Here is a 14,518-nt window from a genome sequence, read left to right on the forward strand (position 1 = left end):
GCTGTGACAGGCAGAGTCCATGTGACCCTAGTGTCCAGGCAGCCCCAGGGGTACAACCACTCTCTCCTGCCTGTGTTCTCTGTTCGGGGCTTCAAACCACGCTTGGAACTTTTCCCCCTACCTGAGTCTTTCTGGAAATAGCTAGGAAAGCAATCTTAGGTGAATACCCCAAATTTCACAGCCTCTGGTAGCCAGTGCCATAGGTAGGAGAGGCTGGACACCTTTTGAAAACTATGTCACTTCTGTCACACTTGGACTTGAGTGACAGCCACTTCCTCAAACAGTGGGCTTAGCTTCCAGCCTACGCTCTTCCCCACGGTTTGCCTAGCTCTCCAGATCTCCCGGGCACACAACCACCTCTAGCAAAAAGCCCAACAGAACCTCCTCAAAGGAGAAATGGCCCAGGCCTAGGCTGAGCACCAGCTTGGTAAAGAAATGCTGGGGACCCTCAACCCCCATAAAAAAGAAAAAAGATAACTGCCAGTACTCAAAGCCTCAGCCAGGAATAGAAACACTTTCGCTTGCCTGGAATTGCTGCCGCCGGTCCCCTCCCCACCTTCCAGCTGAACTGACAGCTCATCATTCCCTGCATTAAAATTTCAAACTCCTTTATCCCGACTTTCTCATCACATTCGTCTCAGCACACCCAGTGAATCTTCAACTACCTCCTTACATAACACTTCTGCTCGAGGGAAATAAGGAAGTGCATCGCTCTTAAATACCCGCTGAGGTCCATCACCTGGGTGACGTAGCCCAGCCCTTCCTCAAGCCTTCTGTCTGGGCTGTGTTCTTTCCTGAACACGAGCTGAACTGCTCCCCCTTCCAGGAACCCTTCCCCAGCCATCTCCCCACCAAAAGATCTGCATGCTTTTTTCGCCCCTTGGAACACTCTTTTCCCTGCATGCCTTTGGCGAGCATCATCTGCACTGACTGGCTGGTGACTTTCCCCCTTGGCTCTTTCAGGGCTGTGCTGTGCTTACTGTGTTGTTCCTCCCAGGGTCAAGGGTCACACCTACTGGAAACAAGAACTGACGAGTACTCAACAGAGGCTATTGTGGTAACACGGGGTGTTGTCGTGGAGAGAAGAATGGGCCCGTGGAAGACAAGGACTGGATAGAGGTCAAAAAAAACAAACAAACAAACAAAAGCCCTGGGATTTCCTGGAAAACACTCTGCTCCCATACCACATTCTCCAGACATCAGCCATTTATTTATTCTCGTTCCAATCATCACGACACCCTCATTTCTTCATCTACGAGTGGCAATTATTTCTCCTTTGGTGGATGTGTCTCAAGATTGCATATTAAAATTACCAAGACTGCATATTGTACAAATAAACTTACTAAAATACAGAGAATTTTATATTTGAAAACTCAGCACATCGTTTCCAGGGACTTTAAATTTCAGTACAGTTTTTTAGGATTGTTATTTTGTTCCTAAATACTTCAGCAACCTCCTTATCTGTGCCACATCAGGCTGGTTCACTTTCGCCCCCTGAGTGTCCTGATAATTCCTAATTCTTAAAACAAACCTACTCGCCAGGCAGTCGTGGCACAAACCTTTAATCCCAGCACTTGGGAGGCAGAGGTAGAACTCACCTCTGTGAGTTCAAGGTCAGTCTGTGAGTTCCAATACAGCCAAGGCTGTTACACAGAGAAACTCTGTCTCAAAAACAAACAAAAACGAAGCACACTCAAGAACACATGCCTCACACTTTGACAACCCTTCTGAGACTAAGGATTTCTTACTCTCAGTTCTGGTCTCCAGTGTGTCTCTTTGGGAAGTCCTAATAGTCTATATTACACTACCAGTAAAATGGGAACATAAGACAGGCATTTACTTTCAACTTGTGATGGGTTTGTCAGGACAGAACAACTTGGAAAGTCAACAGTATCTAGAACAGTCATTCAGCGAAGTGTCAGCTGTGGTTGGCGCTGGGTGACAGAACAGACTAACATTATCCTTCTATTTAACTGTGGCTTGCTCGAGACCAGGCTCCTGTCAAACACCTGGCCTCAAGGGATCTTCCTCCCTCATCCTCCCAAGCAGCTGGGACTTCTAGGACCTGTCACCGTGCCCTAGTCTTGATAACACTGCTGATCCTCCTTTTTGCCATGCCCGGGTTTCCCTTCCTTTCTTTTTTTCTTTCTTTTCCTCTGCCTGTCCCCACCTCCTTCTACATCTGGTTGGCCCAAAACTTGCTATGTAGACCAGGCTCGCCTCAAATTCAGAGATCAACCTGTCTTTGCAAGAGGTGGGATGAAGGGTGTGAACCACTAAGCTGCCAGGCCTGGCCTAGACCTTTAAAAGATTGCCTTAAAGCTTGAGGCTGGCTAGGTGTGACAGCTCACGCCTGCAATCCTAGCACTCAGGAGGCTGTGGCAGGAGGACTGCTATGAGTTTGAAGCCAGCCTGCATTATGTAGTGGGTATTTAGCAAGATCTGGACTCAAATAAATAAATAGACAAACCTAGAGGCTAAAAATATTTTTTCAGACATACATGGCTTCAGATAACAAGATGCAAAGGAGATCAATAAATCCTGTTTAAGCCTATTTTTAAAGTTTATTAATTAAAATAAAAATAACATTTAAAAAAATTGCAATAAAAATCTTTCTTTGACAAGCCCGAGGATAACAGCATTGTTTCTCACTAGGCCATAGAAAGAAAGCCAAGAACTGGGCTGTGGCTTCTGACACAGCCGGTCTGTCACGTGGACATAGTTCTTGCTCAGGACAGCACAGACTGCGAGAGCTGCTGGGTGGCCAGGCCAGACTGGGCACAGTAAGGGCCCCTGGGGGGAAGCACGTGCCAGTTCCCATGGAGCTCTCTGCTTTGAGAGGATGGTGCTGTCCCAGGAGATGCCTGCAAGGGATTTAGATCCATCAGGGTATGTTTTAGCTTTGCATAAGAGTCTAGGGACCTGGTGATTCAGAATGTGGTCTTGATTCTCAAAGAAGACTTCTAGGGTCGAGGTAGAAGTGGAATTGAAACATTTAGAGAGGTGGAGGCAGGGAGGGCACTTGGGCAGAGACACCGTGTGGGCAAAGGCCCAGTCCTGGATGCTCTGACACCTCAAGAAACTTGCAAAGGGAGCTCCAGACTGCCTGGCAGGAGGGACTGGCTGACCAGGAGAAGAGCAGGAACTAGGACCATGTGGGACACCTTGCAAGAGTCAGAAGTGTCAGGGACTAGTATAGGACAGGATTCCCACCATGGAGCAGCTGTGTGGCCAGGCTCTGGCCAAAGACTTCCCATGATCCCCAGGCCCCTCACAGCACAACAGTGAACACTCAGAGCTAGAGCGCAGACATGTCTGCCTAGAATAGAGGCAGAAGGAGAATGGTGCCCAAGACAAAGGCCAGCCAGCGGGGCCACACTGGTGACACCAACACATGGGCTGCAAATGCACAGGATTAGAAAAGAGAAAGGTCAGCCAGAATGTGAATGCGAACAGCATCCACGCCACTGCTGTCTGGAGAGGCCCTGTGTGGTCTGGGCTGGAGCTGGCTCAGCAGGATGCCAGCATCCGGAGCTCTGCAATGTTGCAGGACCACTAAGCAGCCTTCAGCCCTCACAGGCTCTAAACTCCGCATCTGAATGGCCTGCAGGGCGCCGGCTCCTCGGCTGAGGCAGCATCCACCTGGCCTGGCACTGTACCTCCCTCTTTAAAATGAATCAGCTGGCATCTGGTTAACCTTCTAATCAGGGCCAGCATGTGTGAGTATCTATGAGACTAGTCATCCGTTGAATTTGATCATTTTCTCAATTCCCCTAGCTACTGTTCAGGTCCAAACCTGATTGACACAGGGTCTCACTGCCGTCATTCCTAGAATTTATTCTCCAAGAGCAGTCACAGGAATCCGAAGTCTAGTTAGATACCCTCATTAAAACCTCCAATGGTAGTGGAGATGACACATACCTTTAATCCCAGCCCTTGGAAGACCTAGGCAGATGGATCTCTGTGAGTTCGAGGCCAGCCTAGTCGACATAGTAAGTTCTAGGACAGCCAAGAGAAACCCTGTCTTGAAAAACAAAACAAACAAACAAATAAATAAATAAAACAAAACACAACCCCTCCAGTTAGCTATATGGTAGCACAAGTCTGTAATCCTAGCCCTGAGGAGGCTGAGACAGGAGGATCTTAGTTCAAGGCCAGTTTGGGCAACACAGTGAGCCCTTGTTCAACAAATAAAACCAAAACAACTCTAATGACTTCTCATCAAAATAAAAGACACACCCTCCTTGTCAAGCTATACGCCCCTGTCTGTGGCACGTGCCCATCTTTACAGCATTGGCTCCTACCCCTACCAGCTGACTCTGCCTCTTCTACTGCAAGTCTGTCATTCCAGTCTCTGTCTGTCTGTGCTTCCACTGTGCAGGGCTTTGTCTTCCTTGTGCATGAACAGGGACTCTGTCCCCTCTCTTGGCAAGACAACTTTCACCTTCTGTACGCTCTTTGTCTGCCTCTCTCCCTGACTTTCAATAGTTACAGCATGCTAACTTGTTTGTGTTTTTGTTATTTTAAATATTTTATTTGTCTGTTTTTTCCAGTGAGTTTTTTTTGAGACATCATCCCAAACTGAATTTACACTTATTGATTCATTTACTTATTTATATTTCTCCTCTACAATATAATCCATAAAGATCTGTCTCACTCAACATTATCACCAGGCCTCAGTGCAATTTTTGATATGTAGCTATAAACATTGAGTGAGATATATGGTAAAACAAGTTCAAGACCAGCCTGAGCAACTTTAAGTCCCCACCTGAAAACCAAACAGAGCCCTGTGTGGGCTCAGGAGGTAGAGGCAGGAGGATAAGGAGTTCAGGGCTGGTCTACACTATGTAAGTGAGACTGCCTCCAAACAAAACAACAGGGAAGATTAAAATTGTGCAAAGCTAACATTCATACTTTGCTGTGTGCCAGGCTTTGATCATGGACTTTGCATAGCTAATCCTTACAATAGCCTGTGACAGGGACTCTTATAATCTCCATTTTCCAAATGGAGAAGTAGAAAAGTGACTTTGCCCAAGATCACACACAGCTGTTAACGGTGCCAGACTCCCCAGGCTGTTCACCTCAGGAGCCTTCACAGCTCCTGGCCAGGCAGCCTCTCCTCTGGTTTATCAGACCTGAAACACGGGATGTTTTATCCAAGCCCCTGCCACTATCCTCCTTCCTGCACTGATGAGAACCCACAGCTGCCAAGACACTGATTTGCGCAAGGACATACGCTGAGCCAGATCCCGGATTTCAAAGGCCTTCCTACTCTACAGGACTTCAGCATCCTCGGGCCAGGGGGGCTCATTTTCTGCTGGCAAAGGGCAGACTTCTCAAGACTGAGAAGCAGATCCCCTGGGAAGAGTGACATTCAGAATCTGGACCAGTGGTTTTCATTTGAAGGCTGCCATTTCCTACCTGATGAGCCCCCAGGCAAGCCACTTCCTCGTTCTGTTTCCACCGTGCCTCCCACGTCAGAGCAATACCACCGCAGTCCAAGATTACAGAGTCTGAAAGGACTCTGCCATCGGAAAGCTAGAGGGCCACCAAACACAGAGGGGAGGGCAGTCATGTGTGTCGGAGAAGAGCATCTTTGTGTGATTAGGAAAACAGGAGCAGTCACCCACCGGATGGTGAGGCTGTCTCCTCTAAATCCGAACACTTTTGCCTAGGGGATCTGATCCAGGAGAAGCAGCGGTGGAAAGGAGGGGAGAGGGGAGAGGAAGAAAAGATGAGAGACGTGAGGAAGGCTGGAAGGGAGCTGGGAAAGGGGGAAGGATGAAGAAAGGGGGTGGGGAGAGAGACAAGAGACAGCCGAAATACCAAGAGATAACCAGTCATCCAGTCTTCTTTTTTTTGAGGAGGCCAAGGAGACACTTCGCTCCCACTCCCTGGCAACAAGGCCTCCTGGGTTCGGGGTCCCATTTGAACCTCCAAATCCATACTACGTATGCATGAAACAGGCGGCTAGCCCACTGACCTGACCCTCAAGCTCCTATGCCTGCAGATTCTGGGGGTCTGGTGGGAAGGCAGGAGCTACAGTGAGCAAGCTGCCTTTCCTGCTTTCCTCCACTGTGATGGGTGGCGACGAATCTTCAGCCCCCTGCCCTGCTCCAGCCATCATGGAGCTCAAGGGACCCAGAAACCAGTTTCTGTCCTTGCTGGTATGGGTGCCTCCTCAACACTGGGGGTTCCTCAACTCTCCTCTCCTCCTGGTCAGCACCTCCTCAGCTTAAGCATCTAGTGGATTTCTGCTTGATGCTGGTGCATGGGGCGGGGGTTGGGTTGATGCTGGTGCATGGGGTGGGGGTTGGGTTGATGCTGGTGCATGGGGTGGGGGTTGGGTTGATGCTGGTGCACGGGGTGGGGGTTGGGTTGATGCTGGTGCATGCGGGGGCGGGGGTAGGGAGCAGCACAATCTACAGAGCTTAGGTGATACAGAAGGACACCTTCACACCTTCAATAAGTCTCTAACAATCCCTCCTCAATGCCTTGATTTCCCCATTTGTAAATGTGGAGCTGGGTTCAGATCACACTCACGAAGCACTTAGCAATGCCAAGCCCCACAGTTAAGGCCCCAGAGATATTCAACACCTTTACCGCTGCTCAAAGGCCAACCTGTTAACACTCGCAGGACTTTTCACTTTGGCCTGTACGCTTCCCTTTTCCCACTGTGGACATGTACTGCTTGTGAAGTCGGAAGAGAAAACATCAGAAGTGCACACGTCGGAGGTTTTCTCTCCCTCTGGCAACAGGGCTCCATCCCACAGGGGTCCCCCGACCCCCAGGCTGAGCACGGGCTTCCTCCAGTCACACTGGATGGACGTGAACAAAATGATGGAAGGGTGCAGGCTGTGCTGTCTGAGCCAGGCCCACATGGTCTAAAAAGACCGGAGCCTCCTGCCATCCTTACGGCTGGGTTCTCAGTTCTAAACGCGACATGGGCAGACAACAATTTGTCAAAGGCCTGCAGTACCCACGAGAACTGCATTAAACAAAATCAAACGACACAACGAAGCCACCACCTGCCAGCACGGCTTTTTGTCCCAAAGTTTCACAGGCTACGAAGGAGCCAGACTGATGTGCCGGCGTGGACTGGGGATCACGTGACAGCCTTGATCTGCAGAGTACGGACATCAAAGAGGAGAGCCGTCTCCAGCTTGAACCACACTGACAACTGCAGGAGGCAGCCAAGACCTCCTTAGTCGGGGCTGTCTGAAAGTCTCTCAGGCCTGTACCTCACCTATCCGAGCTGCGCAAGGGCCATGCAGGGTGGACGGTTTACTTCCCAGGCTGGATCAGGTGGCCAAGGTCACACAGCTAGTCAGCTCGAGAACAGCCAGGACTGGACCCAGGACGGCTGGCTCAAAGCCCGGAGCTCCTTCTCCCTCAATCCTGCTACATCCCATGACCTCTAACTTGCTGTACACCACGTAGTCAAAAGTGCTGTTGCTCTGGACAGAGAAATTGAAACAGCAGTTTCAATCCTCCCCCTCCACACACACATGCAGGGCTCTTTACACATAAAGACAGTTTTGTTGATGTATTTGTTTGAGTCAAGGTCTCTGAAGCTGAGATTTTCCTTGACCTTCAAATCATCCTGCCTCAGCCTCCTGGGAGCTAGGATTATATTCGTGCCCCATTACAATATTCTTTCAGAATTATCATTTTGCTTGGATCTCACCAATGAGAGGTGATTGGTTGAGGAGGCACAGACTCAAAAACGAAGCCAGAACTGGGGTTGCAATCCCAGTATTCGACACACAGCAGATACAAGCTGGTGGCAATGGTGGCTATGATCAGAAAGGCATCCCTACAAACAGATGGACAAACACGGGTCCAGAGAAGGCAAAAGCTGTTCAAGGACAATGGAGGCACAAGTGGCAGAGAGATACAAGAGGGCAGCTTGCGGCATCCTAAGAGGAGTTGAGACTGTTGCAAGTGAGGGGCATACTAGATAAGAAAAAGGTGGGGTCTCCCCGAAGCATCGCCCCACTTTGAGGATGACAGGGATGGGTCCTCGGGGAAGCAGGAAGAGGAAAAAGCGGCAGATCCTCAAGGGAAACCCGTGGCCTTGCAGTTTCTCTCTTCCCTTGATTCCTAGAGACCAACACCAACAGAGCTCGCTTGTTGAGAACAGGGTAAAACTAGAAAACAGCTTGGAAGTCCATCAACGGGAGGCGGGGCAGGTCAGCTGGGACTGATGCATTAAAATCACCACAAGGTATCACACGTCACTGTGACTGCCATGTCCACAGACAGGAGAAATAAATGGTTAAATTAAAACGCTAATCACAAAGCAGTAATCCTGCTGGGGACCTTATCCCCCCACCCCCCATATAGAAAATCCGCTTGGAGGATTTATGTTGCATCTGGCTACTTCTACAGAGTAGGATTATGGCGGGGAAGATGAGAACAAGCTTTTGAATTACTCCAAGTTTTTAGATAGCTTTTTAAACATTGTGCTTATTTATTTGTGGGGGGGGAGTGTGAGTGTGCATGTCATAGCACACATGTGGAAGTCAGGTAGTTTTTGGAACTGGTTTTCACTAACTTCCATCAAGAGGGTCCTGGGAACCAAACTCATCGGGTTTGGGGACAAACACCTTTCCATAGCTGAGCCATGTCACTGCATCTCTGTAATTAAACTAAGAGGCCAGGGGGCCAGCTTGACTAGAAAAAGCATTTGCGAGCCTGACTTCGAAGCTCCACCCCTGGAACCCATATAGAGATAGAAGGTAAAATTAGGTTGAATCATTAATTTTGTTAACACAGCACAGCCACAGCCAGCCCTCGAAGGTGCTGGAGAACTGGCTCAGAGAGCGAGAGCGCTTGTCACGAGAGCCTAATGACCTGAGTTTGGGTCTCTAGAACCCACGTAAAAAGCCAGACATGGTATTTGAACCTGTAATCCCAATACTTCTGTGAGGTGGGAAGCAGAGACAAGACAACCTCCTGGAAGTTCACAAACCAAGCAGAAGGAAAAGAACCCTGCCTCAAAACAAGGTGGGGGTTGAGACCTGCCTCCTGTAAACTGTCCTCTGATCTCCACTACTGTGACATTTGTGTGTCTGCCTCACACAAATCTCATGAGAGAGAGCTTTAAAAAAAAAAAAGCTGAGAAAAAACAGTATAAACTAAAGAAAGATTTGTTTGAATCAATCTTATTTGTTTCTCATTGTACTCGTGTGACTCCATTTCTGCTTGACTTCCTCCAGTCTGTGTCTCTAATAATCCACAATCTGGATGTAATCTGGATGCTAGTGGGTCTTGTGGACTTCTCCTGTTTAACATCAATAGCATCATAAACACCTTCACGTTGTGACCTCTTCATCGTAGTCCTTTATTATGGACGAGCTAATGCCTAAGACTTTCTATGCCTTAACTCATGGACTCTGTCTCAGGAGCAGGATGAGCTTGCAGCTGGTAAAAATAGAAATAAGACTTCAGCCCTGTTCTGCGAGAGTCCCAAGTCCTTACACGATATCTTTCCATTCTTTTCCCCTCGCTACTATAGATGATCCTCAACGGATGGTTTCTTGGCGCTTTACAGAGAAGTGAAAGCAATATGCATTTAGTAAAACCATACTTTGAATTTCTATCTTTCCCTGAGCTAGCAAAGCCTTCTGGGAACGCTGGGTGAAACAACAGGGAGTCCCAGCTCCAAGTCAGCTTTAATGATGAGGGTGAACAGCCGCTCTATGCTATACTGTGCTACTCAACTCGAAGGCTCATTGTATTCAATGAATTGTCAACGTAGGGTTTCTTTTTTCTAGTTACAACGGGTTTATAGGGATGCAGCTCCATGTCAGTCGAGGAGCATATATACTGGGTAGGAAATGAGGAGAATGTGGTAAACAGAGGTGGTAAGGATGTGGCAACTATTGGATCTTACAACTTGCATGACCGGAGCCTTGAGATGGCTCAGAGGGTGAAGGCACTCACCTCAAGGCCTGAGCACCTGAGCTCAATTTCCAGAACCCATATGGTGGAGAGAACCAATTCTCAAAGGTTATCCTCTGACCTTCACAGGAATGTGCACGTGCACACAATAAATAGAGCTTCAAAGATGCCCTAGTTGTTAGAAGCACTGGTTGCTTCCAGAGGACCAGAGTTCAATTCCCAGCCTCCACATGGCAGCCCGCAACCACCTGTAACCCCAGTTCCAGAGCATCTGATGCTCTCTCCTGGCTTCGGCAGGCACCAGGCATGCATGCAGTACACAGACACACACGCAGGCAAAACACCCAAGCATATAAAATAAAAATAAGTCTTTTTTACAAACTGAAAATAAAGTTTAAAAAGTACATGACCTTGAACAAATCACTTCCCCCCTTCCCTTTTCCACCAGTCAATCATTTCTGATCACGGAGCAACGTGCCAATGACCCAGAAAGGAGTGAAACACGAATCCCGCCCTCAAGGCGGACGGAGGCAAGTCTTCACCTTTTCAATCACAGAAGGAAGGAAGCCACGGCCCCTCTGGCACCCAGCAGTCATAAGCATGAGAGGCATAAAGGGTGCAAGGGGCTGTGCAGCAGCCAGCTCTGTGCTCTGAGAGGAGGGGGATCAGCGGCTGTTCACCACTGCATATTATTTTATCCAGTGTATGTTCCAAAACGCTCTCAATCATCTTCCTATTGTTGGACATTTAGTCCCAATTTGCTGCTATTATAGACAAGTTCTGATGGGGATTTATCCAAAGGAATTCATTCAAAAGAAAAAAGCCAGATGCTCAAATAAGATGCTGCCTAGACCACGGAATGATTGACAGGAGACCAGCCCTTCCCTCTCTCACCAAGCCTCAAGCTGAATTCCCCATGGCTCTCCCCACCCCCACACTGCACCACCATACTGTTCCTCCCTCAACCTGGCAAGCCACATGCCATCCCACGGAGGGACATCTTCATGCAGCTTCGACCTTCTTCCCTTCCCAGGCTAAGACTCCAAGAGGAGGCTTCTTGGCAAGGTCACAGTCTGCCCCTTTTTTGTGGGCCACACACCTGCCAAAGCGACCTTCCCCTAACACCATCCTACCACACTCCTCTGCAGGCCAAATCCCTCCAAAGGTCCCCAGAACCTCCAGCCTCACATCCAGCCCAAATACCTCTGCCTGACATTTAAGACAGAAGGGATAGAGGAAAATCCTTATAGGGTTGCTGCGATGTGCTAGCACCACGGTGAGCCTTTCCGTAATTACCACCACGAGGGTCCCACAGCCACACTTTACAAATGAAGAAAATGAAGCCCAAACCTGCTTCCAAGTGACGTTTCCAAGGCCACAGAGCTGGTACCCAGCAGAGTGAATTCCAGAGCTTGCTCGGAGACACAGCACAAGCCGACTTTCTGAGTCACCTCCCAGCTCCTTGGGCCCTCCCTGGACTCTGTCTCCTGCACCCGGTGTCACCTGCTCTTCTTTCAAGGCATCCATTTCCCTCCACACCCCTACAATGTTCGAACTCTTAGTGGCCAGCTTAAGTGTCCAGCCCTTCTCGAAGCCTTCCCTGAGCATCAAAACGGGCAGACACTCTAGTGTACTCTTACCTCTGGGGCCAGGATGGCTCTGTCATCCATGACTTACAGAGCGGGAGAGGGGTGTGTGTGTGTGTGCGCGCACAGGCATGCACACATGCGCACGTGCCATGGCATGCGCACAGCAGTCACAGGACAAACTTTCAGGGATCAGTCCGCCCATCCACTGGAGATGGAACCCAGATCGCCAAGTTTGTGTGGCAAGCACTTATATTCACTAAGGCATCTCGCGGGCCCTTTCCTTTTGTTCATTTTTTGGTTGACAGAATCTCACTATGTGACATAATGCTGGCTGGCTTAGAGCTCATTCTGCATCTCAAGCTGGCCTCAAGCTTAGGGCAATCCTCCTGCCTCAGCCTTCCAAGTGTTGCTATGACCAAAATGAGCCCATGCCCAGCTTAGACCTGAGACTTTTGAGGAATGGCATGCAGCTGGTTGGATGACTGCTTCCAAGTGAAAAAAACCAAAAACGACCTCTAGACGGTACAGGCTGGCTGTCTACACAAACTCTGGGAAGCGGCTCTGACCCACCCTGCTTCTCCCACCCCTCAGCGGCCTTCAGTAAACCTATAAAGTGATCTCCAAAGTGGGAGGAAGAAAAATTGCTACCTCACAGGGTTTTGTGAGGAATGTAGGAGTTGTACACGTAAGAAATGAAAATAGTTCCTGGCATGTAGTAAGAGCTCAATAAATGTTAGCTGCTGCTATTCTTATCCAAAAGTCTCCTTCCTACAAGGAAAGCAGGGCCAGCTTGCTGCCACCCCCAGCCAGGCATAGGTCCTTGCTGACGGGGATACAGTCCCGGCCGGTGCTTCGACATTTCCTCTGTGTAGCTTCTGGCCGCTGGAGCTCTACCAAATGTAGCAGGGGGCAAGTGACAGGGCCAGCTAGCAAGCAGAAGGCCGATGCTAACCCCTCCCATTCATACCTCTTTGACCCTACTCCTGGAGGCCTTGGAGCCACAGAACTACCCTTGCCTCTCTGACAGACTCAGTGCAAGGGCTTCCCTACCTGGATCAGCCCAGGCTGCCAGCTAATCACGGAGTTCAACTAGACACTAACCAGGTGCTCTCAGACACTGTCCCAGGAACACAGTCATGGTAAACGCAGACTCCTACAGCCCCATACTTTCCAGCTGTGTGGCCTCTGGCAGGTAACCTCTCTGAGCCTCCATGCATCTGTCAAAGTGTCTAATATTATCTCATAGGGTTGCTGGGAGAGGACACATAGCACTTATTGGGGCACAGCACACATTAGGTGCCCAGTAAATACCATCTCTTTGATTGTACAGTCCCCAGTAGTGCTCCAGGCTGAAATGGTCACCTCCCTTTAATAAAGAGTGCAGAGAAGTCTAGACAGTGGCCCACAGAAGTGTGAGGCTGGAGCCGAAAGAGGCCCTTCCCACTGCAGTTTGTCCAGTCAAGAGACCTTTTGACTGTCCCTGGCGGCTCAAGCCCAGAATACCTCTGGACCCCCAGCATCCTCTCTGTTCTGTATACTCCAAGAGTACTCAAGGCCCTTTATGACCTGGCCTCTATTGCTCGGCTCACGGGAGCAGGAAGAGCTGGGAGGCAATGTGAGGGCTCTCCTAAAATGAGGCCATGGCCTCCAGCCTTTAATGTACAGCCCCTGGCAGAGTGTTATGGAATAACAACCACAGCAGCCAGGGAGCAGGCCTGTGGGCAAGGAAGAAGCCTTAATCAAAAAGCTCAAGGCGTGAACACATTAGTGCTAGCTCTCTCAATGAGTAGCTGTGTGACCTTGGACAAGTCATTTGCCTCCTTTCTCCAGTAACTCGGTGAGAACCACAGAGCCCAGCCTTGTTTCCATGGGGCTCTTCTGAAGGACCCCTTCAAGAAGCTCACAGAGCTGGGCCAGGGCACTGCCACAGGCCTGGGGAATGCATTAACAGGAGCAAAGCCCTCCCCAGTGACCTCCTCCAAGACTGCTTTCGGGTGTTCCCCAAATCCTAGGGATTGTGTTCGGTGAGCCATAAGTTTTATACACCAGTTTCTCGGCTAGTGGGACCCCAGGCTGGCCAAAAGAAGCTACTCCATGACAGGCAGCGCCTTTCTGGACCATCAGGACTGGGTAGAAGCCGTTAGATGTTGCCAGTCACAAGCTCCATCTGGAGTCATGGATGGGGAACAGGGACATAGCACTTCTATTCTACATACCCCAGCCTGGAACAGGAACCTCTAGCTAGGGCCACCATCCAACTGCTAAGGCTCACAGAGGCCAGCCTGATGGAGCGGCTGGACCCTGCCCAGCTCCAGAGAGGTCCTGAAGCCAGCCCTTTCACACTCCCACCTTGGGGTGCAGGGGAGGTGACACGACACCCCAGAGTGATGGTAGGAACACGTAGGAACCAGTGCACCGCAGAGCTCTAGGGGAAGCAAGACGCGAGAACCATGGCTGGCCTAGAGAGAAAGACTCCGAATGCTTTTGGGACGCTTGCTTTCAAGACCCTGTGGACTCTCTGGCCCATGCTGCCAGTCAGTGGCTTCAGCACCCAATAAACACCTGTCCCCAAGACCCCAGCCTCTTGGGGACTCAACCTCTCCAAGTGTGACACACACAAGGCATCTACCTCTGATCAGGGGTGCAAACTACCGGCAGGGCAATGCTAATCTGAATCCTCAGAGGTGCTGGGGGTAAGGTTCATACACCCAGCTCAGGGAGGGAAAGGAGGAGGGATGGGGAGCCCATACAAGTGGGTAAGGGTCTGTAAACAGAGGATGAGGATGATACCAGGGATCCCCCAAGCAGCCAGCCTCTAGCCAAGATACTGTCCTGCAGCATCGGAAAGCTAGAGAAGACCAGAGACCCAAGGAAGGCAGATGGGGTGGGTTCCAGAACAGAGTGGGCCAGCTTCCTGAGCCCATTGCCCCGCAACGGCTCATTCTACACCAAGGTGCCAGCCGACTCCTGGCACTGAGGAGGCTGCGAAGGTGAGAGGACCAGTAAAGATCTCCTCACATTGG

The 14,518-nt window shown here is 49.9% G+C and overlaps 1 protein-coding gene across 5 annotated transcripts in view; it reads right to left on the reverse strand.

The window, feature by feature from the left end:
- Epb41l1 (erythrocyte membrane protein band 4.1 like 1) overlaps nucleotides 1-14,518 on the reverse strand; it is a 120,672-nt gene that overhangs the window by 50,639 nt on the left and 55,515 nt on the right. The window lies entirely within an intron of this gene.

This window comes from Microtus oregoni, unplaced genomic scaffold (assembly GCF_018167655.1).
Source record: "Microtus oregoni isolate MIOR12 unplaced genomic scaffold, Mior012 000020F_ref0000438, whole genome shotgun sequence".
NCBI classification, from domain to species: Eukaryota; Metazoa; Chordata; class Mammalia; order Rodentia; family Cricetidae; genus Microtus; species Microtus oregoni.